The sequence below is a fragment of the Narcine bancroftii genome (genome assembly GCF_036971445.1).
Source record: "Narcine bancroftii isolate sNarBan1 chromosome 8 unlocalized genomic scaffold, sNarBan1.hap1 SUPER_8_unloc_3, whole genome shotgun sequence".
In the NCBI taxonomy this organism is placed as follows: Eukaryota; Metazoa; Chordata; class Chondrichthyes; order Torpediniformes; family Narcinidae; genus Narcine; species Narcine bancroftii.
This window is the reverse complement of record NW_027211806.1, coordinates 1,234,219-1,243,319: the sequence shown is the minus strand read 5'-3', so window position 1 is coordinate 1,243,319 and position 9,101 is coordinate 1,234,219.

Genomic DNA, 9,101 nt, shown 5'->3' with positions numbered 1-9,101 from the left:
ATGAGTCGGTGTCTGGAGTGATTATGTTTATGGAGTAATTCTGATCCTTACGTGACAATGTTTCTTTAGTGAACAAGTTTCTGGAGATAGTCTGTTTCTCGAGTGAGTCTATTTCTGGAGAGAGACTGTTTCTGGAGAGAGTGTGTTTCTGGAGACAGTGTGTTTCTGGATTGATTATGTTTATGGAATTAGTCTGTTTCTGGAGAGTGTCTATTTCTGGAGAGAGTCTGTTTCTGGAGTGTGCCTGTTTCTGAAGTGTGTCTGTTTTTTGAGTGATTCTGTTTCTGGAGAGTGTCTGTTTCAGTTGAGTGTCTGTTTCTTACATGATTCTGAATCTGATGTAAGCCTGATTCTGGAATCAGTTTGTTCCTGGAGTGAGTGTCTTTCTGGATTGAGTGTTTCTGGAATGAGTCTGTTTTTGGATTGAGTGTTTCTGGAATGAGTCTCTTTGTGGAGAGTGTCTGCTGCTTGAGTGATTATGTTTGTGTAGAGTTTCAGATCCTTTTGTGACCATGTTTCGTGAGTGAATCTGTTTCTGGAGATAGTCTGTTTCTCGATAGTGTCCTTTTCTGGAGAATGTCTGTTTCTGGAGTAAGCGTCTTTCTGGAGAGACCCTCTTTCGGGAGTGATACTGTTTATGGATTGAGTATGTTTCTTACGTGACGATCTTTTCTGAGAGTTTCTGTTTCTGGAATGTGTCTTTTTTTTGAGTGAATCTCTTTCTGGAGAGTGTCTTTTTCTGGCGAGTGTCCCTTTCTGGAGTAAGCCTGTTGCTGGAGTGATTATGTTTATGGATTCTGGCTGATTATGTTTATGAGTGAAACTGCTTCTGGAGTGAGTCTGTTTCTGAAGTGTGTCTGTTTCTGGAGTGAGTCTTTTTCTTGAGTGAGTATTTTTCTGGAGAGATTGTGTTTCTGGAGTGAGCCTGTTTCTGGAGTGAGTCTGTTTCTGAAGTGAGTCTGTTTCTGGAGAGACCCTGTTTCTGGAGTGAGTCCGTTTCTGGATTGAGTCTGTTTCTGGACAGTGTCCTTTTCTGGAGATTGCCTGTTTCTGGACTAAGCCTCTTTCTGGAGAGACCCTCTTTCGGGAGTGATACTGTTTATGGATTGAGTATGTTTCTTATGTGACCATCTTTTCTGTGTGTATCTGTTTCTGGATTGTGTCTATTTTTTGAGTGAATCTCTTTCTGGAGAGTGTCTCTTTCTGGAGTAAGCCTGTTGCTGGAGTGATTATGTTTATGGATTCAGGCTGATTATGTTTATGAGTGAAACTGATTCTGGAGGGAGTCTCTTTTTGGCGTGTGTCTCTTTTCGATTTAGCCTGTTTCTGGAGTATGTCCAGTTCTGGAGTGTGTCTGTTGCTGGAATGAGTCTCTTTGTGGAGAGAGTATGCTGCTGGAGTGATTATGTTAATGGAGTGTTTCAGATTCTTATGTGTCAATGTTTCTTGAGTGAATCTGTTTCTGGAGAGAGTCTATTTCTGGTATGAGTCTGTTTTTATATTGAGTCTGTTTCCGGAGAGTGTCTGATTCTGAAGTGAGTCTGATTCTGAAGTGAGTCTGATTCTGGAATGAGTCTGTTCCTGGAGTGAGTCTGTTTCTGGTGTGTGCCTGTTTCTGAAGTGTGTCTGTTTTTTGAGTGATTCTATTTCTGGTCAGTGTTTCTTCCTAGAGAGTGTCTGTTCCTTAAATGATTCTGAATCTGACGTGACCCTGCCTTTGGAATCATTTTGTTCCTGGAGTGAGTGTCTTTCTGGATTTAGTGTTTCTGGATGAGTCTCTTTTTGGATTGAGTGTTTCTGGAATGAGTCTCTTTGTGCAGAGATTCTTCTGCTGGAGTGATTATGTGTGTGGAGTGTTTCAGATTCTTATGTGACCATTATTCTTGAGTGAATTTGTTTCTGGTGAGAGTCTGTTTCTGGAGAGTTCCTGTTTCTGGAGTGAGCCAGTTTCTGGAGTGATTCTGTTTGTTTTAGTGATTCTTTTTCTGGAGTGTGTTTGTTTTCGGGAGTGTCTGTTTCTCATATGGGTGTGAATCTGAAGTGAGTCTACTTTTGGAATGAGTCGGTGTCTGGAGTGATTATGTTTATGGAGTAATTCTGATCCTTACGTGACGATGTTTCTTTAGTGAACCAGTTTCTGGAGATAGTCTGTTTCTCGAGTGAGTCTGTTTCTGGAGAGAGACTGTTTCTGGAGAGAGTGTGTTTCTGGAGAGAGTGTGTTTCTGGAGTGATTATGTTTATGGAATTAGTCTGTTTCTGGAGAGTTTCTATTTCTGGAGAGAGTCTGTTTCTGGAGTGTGCCTGTTTCTGAAGTGTGTCTGTTTTTTGAGTGATTCTGTTTCTGGAGAGTGTCTGTTTCAGTTGAGTGTCTGTTTCTTACATGATTCTGAATCTGATGTAAGCCTGATTCTGGAATCAGTTTGTTCCTGGAGTGAGTGTCTTTCTGGATTGAGTGTTTCTGGAATGAGTCTCTTTTTGGATTGAGTGTTTCTGGAATGAGTCTCTTTGTGGAGAGTGTCTGCTGCTGGATTGATTATGTTTGTGTAGAGTTTCAGATCCTTTTGTGACCATGTTTCGTGAGTGAATCTGTTTCTGGAGATAGTCTGTTTCTCGATAGTGTCCTTTTCTGGAGAATGTCTGTTTCTGGAGTAAGCGTCTTTCTGGAGAGACCCTCTTTCGGGAGTGATACTGTTTATGGATTGAGTATGTTTCTTACGTGACGATCTTTTCTGAGAGTTTCTGTTTCTGGAATGTGTCTTTTTTTTGAGTGAATCTCTTTCTGGAGAGTGTCTTTTTCTGGCGAGTGTCCCTTTCTGGAGTAAGCCTGTTGCTGGAGTGATTATGTTTATGGATTCTGGCTGATTATGTTTATGAGTGAAACTGTTTCTGGAGTGAGTCTGTTTCTGAAGTGAGTCTGTTTCTGGAGTGAGTCTTTTTCTTGAGTGAGTATTTTTCTGGAGAGATTGTGTTTCTGGAGTGAGCCTGTTTCTGGAGTGAGTCTGTTTCTGAAGTGAGTCTGTTTCTGGAGAGACCCTGTTTCTGGAGTGAGTCCGTTTCTGGATTGAGTCTGTTTCTGGACAGTGTCCTTTTCTGGAGATTGCCTGTTTCTGGACTAAGCCTCTTTCTGGAGAGACCCTCTTTCGGGAGTGATACTGTTTATGGATTGAGTATGTTTCTTATGTGACCATCTTTTCTGTGTGTATCAGTTGCTGGAGTGTGTCTATTTTTTGAGTGAATCTCTTTCTGGAGAGTGTCTCTTTCTGGAGTAAGCCTGTTGCTGGAGTGATTATGTTTATGGATTCAGGCTGATTATGTTTATGAGTGAAACTGATTCTGGAGGGAGTCTCTTTTTGGCGTGTGTCTCTTTTCGATTTAGCCTGTTTCTGGAGTATGTCCAGTTCTGGAGTGTGTCTGTTTCTGGAATGAGTCTCTTTGTGGAGAGAGTATGCTGCTGGAGTGATTATGTTAATGGAGTGTTTCAGATTCTTATGTGTTCATGTTTCTTGAGTGAATCTGTTTATGGAGAGAGTCTATTTCTGGTATGAGTCTGTTTTTATATTGAGTCTGTTTCCGGAGAGTGTCTGATTCTGAAGTGAGTCTGATTCTGAAGTGAGTCTGATTCTGGAATGAGTCTGTTCCTGGAGTGAGTCTGTTTCTGGTGTGTGCCTGTTTCTGAAGTGTGTCTGTTTTTTGAGTGATTCTGTTTCTGGAGAGTGTCTGTTTCAGTTGAGTGTCTGTTTCTTACATGATTCTGAATCTGACGTGAGCCTGATTCTGGAATCAGTTTGTTCCTGGAGTGAGTGTCTTTCTGGATTGAGTGTTTCTGGAATGAGTCTCTTTTTGGATTGAGTGTTTCTGGAATGAGTCTCTTCGTGGAGAGAGTCTGCTGCTGGAGTGATTATGTGTGTGGAGTGTTTCATATTCTTATGTGACCATTATTCTTGAGTGAATTTGTTTCTGGAGAGAGTCTGTTTCTGGAGAGTTCCTGTTTCTTGAGTGAGTCTGTTTCTGGAGTGATTCTGTTTGTTTTAGTGATTCATTTTCTGCAGAGTGTTTGTTTCTCGGGAGTGTCTGTTTCTCATATGGGTGTGAATCTGAAGTGAGTCTACGTTTGGAATGAGTCGGTTTCTGGAGTGATTATTTTTATGGAGTAATTCTGATCCTTACATGACGATGTTTCTTTAGTGAACCAGTTTCTGGAGATAGTCTGTTTCTCGTGTGAGTCTGTTTCTGGAGAGAGACTGTTTCTGGAGAGAGTGTGTTTCTGGAGAGAGTGTGTTTCTGGAGTGATTATGTTTATGGAATTAGTCTGTTTCTGGAGAATGTCTATTTCTGGTGAGAGTCTGTTTCTGGAGTGTGCCTGTTTCTGAAGTGTGTCTGTTTTTTGAGTGATTCTGTTTCTGGAGAGTGTCTGTTTCAGTTGAGTGTCTGTTTCTTACATGATTCTGAATCTGACGTGAGCCTGATTCTACAATCAGTTTGTTCCTGGAGTGAGTGTCTTTCTGGATTGAGTGTTTCTGGAATGAGTCTCTTTTTGGATTGAGTGTTTCTGGAATGAGTCTCTTTGTGGAGAGTGTCTGCTGCTGGAGTGATTATGTTTGTGTAGAGTTTCAGATTCTTTTGTGACCATGTTTCTTGAGTGAATCTGTTATTGGAGATAGCCTGTTTCTGGATAGTGTCCTTTTCTGTAGAATGTCTGTTTCTGGAGTGTCTTTCTGGAGAGACCCTCTTTCGGGAGTGATACTGTTTATGGATTGAGTATGTTTCTTACGTGACGATCTTTTCTGAGAGTTTCTGTTTCTGGAATGTGTCTTTTTTTTCAGTGAATCTCTTTCTGGAGAGTGTCTTTTTCTGGCGAGTGTCTCTTTCTGGAGTAAGCTTGTTGCTGGAGTGATTATGTTTATGGATTCAGGCTGATTATGTTTATGAGTGAAATTGTTTCTGGAGAGAGTCTATATTTGGTGTGTGTCTCTTTTCGATTTAGCCTGTTTCTGGAGTATGTCCAGTTCTGGAGTGTGTCTGTTTCTGGAATGAGTCTGTTCCTGGAGTCAGTCTGTTCCTGGAGTGAATGTGATTCTTATCTCACCATTTTTATTTAGTCTATCTGATTCTAGAGTGATTCTAGAGGGTCTGTTTCTGGTATGAGTCTGTTTCTGGAGAGAGTCTGTTTCTGAAGTGAGTCTGTTTATGGAATGAGTCTGGTCCTGGAATGAGTCTGTTTCTGGATTGAGTGTTTCTGGAATGAGTCTCTTTTTGGATTGAGTGTTTCTGGAATGAGTCTCTTTGTGGAGAGAGTCTGCTGCTGGAGTGATTATGTTTGTGGACTGTTTCAGATTCTTACGTGACCATGTTTCTTGTATGAATCTGTTTCTGGAGAGAGTCTGTTTCTGGATAGTGTCCTTTTCTGTAGAATGTCTGTTTCTGGAGTGTCTTTCTGGAGAGACCCTCTTTCGGGAGTGATACTGTTTATGGATTGAGTATGTTTCTTACGTGACGATCTTTTCTGAGAGTTTTTGTTTCTGGAATGTGTCTTTTTTTTCAGTGAATCTCTTTCTGGAGAGTGTCTTTTTCTGGCGAGTGTCTCTTTCTGGAGTAAGCCTGTTGCTGGAGTGATTATGTTTATGGATTCAGGCTGATTATGTTTATGAGTGAAATTGTTTCTGGAGAGAGTCTATTTTTGGTGTGTGTCTCTTTTCGATTTAGCCTGTTTCTGGAGTATGTCCAGTTCTGGAGTGTGTCTGTTTCTGGAATGAGTCTCTTTGTGGAGAGAGTCTGCTGCTGGAATGATTATGTTAATGGAGTGTTTCAGATTCTTATGTGACCATGTTTCTTGAGTGAATCTGTTTCTGGAGACGGTTTGTTTCTTGTATGATTCTGTTTTAATATTGTGTCTGTTTCCGGAGAGAGTGTGTTTCTGGAGAGTCTTTTTCTGAAGTGAGTCTGTTTCTGGAATGAGTCTGTTTCTGGAGTGAGTCTGTTTCTGGAATGAGTCTGTTCCTGGAGTCAGTCTGTTCCTGGAGTGAATGTGATTCTTATCTCACCATTTTTATTTAGTCTATCTGATTCTAGAGTGAGTATGTTTCTGGAGTGTGTCTGTTGCTGAATAGTGTCTGTTTTTGATTGATTCTGTTTCTGGTCAGTGTCTGTTCCTGGAGAGTGTCTGTTCCTTAAATGATTCTGAATCTGACGTGACCCTGCTTTTGGAATCAGTTTGTTCCTGGAGTGAGTGTCTTTCTGGATTGAGTGTTTCTGGAATGAGTCTCTTTTTGGATTGAGTGTTTCTGGAATTAGTCTCTTTGTGGAGAGAGTCTGCTGCTGGAATGATTATGTATGTGGAGTGTTTCAGATTCTTATGTGACCATTATTCTTGAGTGAATTTGTTTCCGGAGAGAGTCTATTTATGGAGAGTTCCTGTTTCTGGAGTGAGCCTGTTTCTGGAGTGATTCTGTTTGTTTTAGTGATTCTTTTTCTGGAGAGTGTTTGTTTCTCGGGAGTGTCTGTTTCTCATATGGGTCTGAAACTGAAGTGAGTCTACTTTTGGAATGAGTCGGTTTCTGGAATGATTTTGTTTATGGAGTAATTCTGATCCTAACGTGACGATGTTTCTTTAGTTACCCAGTTTCTGGAGATAGTCTGTTTCTCGAGTGAGTCTGTTTCTGGAGAGAGACTGTTTCTGGAGAGAGTGTGTTTCTGGAGAGAGTGTGTTTCTGGAGAGAGTGTGTTTCTGGAGAGAGTGTGTTTCTGGAGTGATTATGTTTATGGAATTAGTCTGTTTCTGGAGAGTGTCTATTTCTGGAGAGAGTCTGTTTCTGGAGTGTGCCTGTTTCTGAAGTGTGTCTGTGTTTAGAGTGATTCTGTTTCTGGAGAGTGTCTGTTTCAGTTGAGTGTCTGTTTCTTACATGATTCTGAATCTGACGTGAGCCTGATTCTGGAATCAGTTTGTTCCTGGAGTGAGTGTCTTTCTGGATTGAGTGTTTCTGGAATGAGTCTCTTTTTGGATTGAGTGTTTCTGGAATGAGTCTCTTTGTGGAGAGTGTCTGCTGCTGGAGTGATTATGTTTGTGTAGAGTTTCAGATTCTTTTGTGACCATGTTTCTTGAGTGAATCTGTTTCTAGAGATAGTCTTTTTCTGGATAGTGTCCTTTTCTGTAGAATGTCTGTTTCTGGAGTGTCTTTCTGGAGAGACCCTCTTTCGGGAGTGATACTGTTTATGGATTGAGTATGTTTCTTAAGTGACGATCTTTTCTGATAGTTTCTGTTTCTGGAATGTGTCTTTTTTTTGAGTGAATCTCTTTCTGGAGAGTGTCTTTTTCTGGCGAGTGTCCCTTTCTGGAGTAAGCCTGTTGCTGGAGTGATTATGTTTATGTATTCTGGCTGATTATGTTTATGAGTGAATCTGTTTCTGGAGAGAGTCTGTTTTTGGTGTGTGTCTCTTTTCGATTTCGCCTGTTTCTGGAGTATGTCCAGTTCTGGAGTGTGTCTGTTTCTGGAATGAGTCTCTTTGTGGAGAGAGTATGCTGCTGGAATGATTATGTTAATGGAGTGTTTCAGATTCTTATGTGACCATGTTTCTTGAGTGAATCTGTTTCTGGAGAGAGTCTGTTTCTGGTATGATTCTGTTTTTATATTGAGTCTGTTTCCGGAGAGAGTGTGTTTCTGGAGAGAGTGTGTTTCTGGAGAGAGTAATTTTCTGAAGTGAGTCTGTTTCTAGAATGAGTCTTTTTCTGGAGTGAGTCTGTTTCTGGAGTGAGTCTGTTTCTGGAGTGAGTCTTTTTCTTGAGCGAGTATTGTTCTGGAGAGAGTGTTTCGGGAGTGAGTCTGTTTCTGGAGTGAGTCTGTTTCTGAAGTGAGTCTGTTTCTGGAGAGAGCCTGTTTCTGGAGTGAGTCTGATTCTGAAGTGAGTCTGTTTCTGGAGAGAGTCTGTTTCTGGAGTGAGTTCGTTTCTGGATTGAGTCTGTTTCTGGAGAGTGTCTCTTTCTGGAGTAAGCCTGTTGCTGGAGTGATTATGTTTATGGATTCTGGCTGATTATGTTTATGAGTGAAACTGATTCTGGAGAGAGTCTGTTTTTGGTGTGTGACTCTTTTCGATTTAGCCTGTTTCTGGAGTATGTCCAGTTCTGGAGGGTGTCTGTTTCAGGAATGAGTCTCTTTGTGGAGAGAGTCTGCTGCTGGAATGATTATGTTAATGGAGTGTTTCAGATACTTATGTGACCATGTTTTTTGAGTGAATGTGTTTCTGGAGAGAGACTGTTTCTGGTATGATTCTGTTTTTATATTGAGTCTGTTTCCGGAGAGAGTGTGTTTCTGAAGTGAGTCTGTTTCTGGAATGAGTCTGTTTCTGGAGTGAGTCTGTTTCTGGAGTTAGTCTGTTTCTGAAGTGAGTCTGTTTCTTGAGAGAGTCTGTTTCTGGAGAGAGTCTGTTTCTGAAGTGAGTCTGATTCTGGAATGAGTCTGTTCCTGGAGTGAACCTCTTTCTGGTGTGTGGCTGTTTCAGTAGTGGGACTGTTTCTGGAATGAATCTGCTTCTTGAGTCATTATGTTTATGGAGTGAATGTGATTCTTATGTCACCATTTTTATTTAGTCTATCTGATTCTAGAGTGAGTATATTTCTGGAGTGTGTCTGTTTCTGAATAGTGTCTGTTTTTGAGTGATTAAGTTTCTGGTCAGTGTCTGTTCCTGGAGAGTGTCTGTTCCTTAAATTATTCTGAATCTGACGTGACCCTGCTTTTGGAATCATTTTGTTCCTGGAGTGAGTGTCTTTCTGGATTTAGTGTTTCTGGAATGAGTCTCTTTGTGGAGAGTGTCTGCTGCTGGAGTGATTATGTGTGTGGAGTGTTTCAGATTCTTATGTGACCATTATTCTTGAGTGAATTTGTTTCTGGAGAGAGTCTGTTTCTGGAGAGTTCCTGTTTCTGGAGTGAGCCTGTTTCTGGAGTGATTCTGTTTATTTTAGTGATTCTTTTTCTGGAGAGTGTTTGTTTCTCGGGAGTGTCTCTTTCTCATATGGGTCTGAATCTGAAATGAGTCTACTTTTGGAATGAGTCGGTTTCTGGAGTGATTATGTTTATGGAGTAATTCTGATCCTTACGTGACGATGTTTC